This window comes from Dendroctonus ponderosae, unplaced genomic scaffold (assembly GCF_020466585.1).
Source record: "Dendroctonus ponderosae isolate FM_Combo_2020 unplaced genomic scaffold, Dpon_F_20191213v2 Dpon_F_20191213_1866, whole genome shotgun sequence".
Taxonomy (NCBI): Eukaryota; Metazoa; Arthropoda; class Insecta; order Coleoptera; family Curculionidae; genus Dendroctonus; species Dendroctonus ponderosae.
The window spans coordinates 1-1,146 of record NW_026018025.1 but is presented as its reverse complement, the minus strand read 5'-3'; the positions used below and the strand labels follow the sequence as shown (position 1 = coordinate 1,146).

The window sequence follows — 1,146 nt, the reverse complement described above, 5'->3', positions numbered from 1 at the left end:
AGGACGCCCACATGATTGCCACCTCTCTTATTTTACTTACTCTATGGTGCACAGACTACATACTATTTAGACCTCCCACTCTTTTAGCACCGCTGGCAGCGCTCTTGCGGTCTGAGACACCTAGCTTTCAATTTGGCGCAATATTCAATTTTATTTTAGACTTTTTAGGGTTATGGGATAAAAAATACACTGGCAAAGCAATTGCATAAATATGTATTGATATTTGTACACTTATTACATACATTACACATTGGAAAATATAAGTCATAATAAATAAAATCGTTATTTAATAATGGTTTTTGGCGGACATTTGTCATCGTTATAAAGCAAGGTAAGAATAATCAGCTGAACATCTTTATAGCAGGTCAATTACAATTACAATTGATGATGACAACATGATCATCAGTTAACGATAACCTTTCTTAAAAGGTGCTACCTATTTGTCTTTAAATAAATTAGATGCTCATATAAATAAGAGCATCGGTACATACGTGTAACAAAGAACATTTCAGCAAACCGGATTTTCATCTTCAAGTTTTAATATCCATAGATAAAGATTTGGTTTTTACAGCTGCAACTTTCCTTTTCTGCTCCAACTCCACCATAGCTAGTAGCCGCAGCCAAGAATGCTGCTCATTAAACTACATTCAGCTTATTGGTTGAGCGTTTTTTGGTTAACTGGTTTCAAGAAGGCTGCTTCGAAATCTAAATGAGATGCATCTAAAACCTGAAATATAATCAGAAGGGTGGCTGCATTTGACACCCACTAAATTCTTCATACTGACCTTAAAATATAAAGTGCCTTTTTGCCTTATTAGCAATAACATCCACACTTATGTTCCATTTAAGATATTTGTTAAAATAAGCACTGAAATACTTCACTCATAATCTATACTCCGGGCTTGTCTTTATTTATGACTCCCGAGTATGACCATCAAATATGATCGATCGAAGAAATATTTCCTACCGCTATTGGAAAACCGACAAGGTTGTAAAAAGCACCAAATATAAAAGCCGACGAAACATCTGTGCATTGTGAATTCCTGTGAAGCAAATTAGAATCACTTAAGTAACCAATTTGTTTTGTTATTGGAAAAATATGGTTAAAATTTGCACAACATGACCAGTGTTGCCAGGTCAAGTACT

General features: G+C 34.8%; 1 long non-coding RNA gene across 1 annotated transcript; it reads right to left on the bottom strand.

Annotated features, from left to right (window-relative positions):
* Nucleotides 1-270: 270 nt before the first annotated feature.
* Nucleotides 271-1,139, bottom strand: LOC125503308. Its single transcript, XR_007280742.1, has 2 exons — nucleotides 786-1,139; nucleotides 271-727 (listed from the first exon to the last, which is right to left on the bottom strand). It is a non-coding gene; the product is annotated as an uncharacterized LOC125503308 (long non-coding RNA).
* Nucleotides 1,140-1,146: the final 7 nt, after the last annotated feature.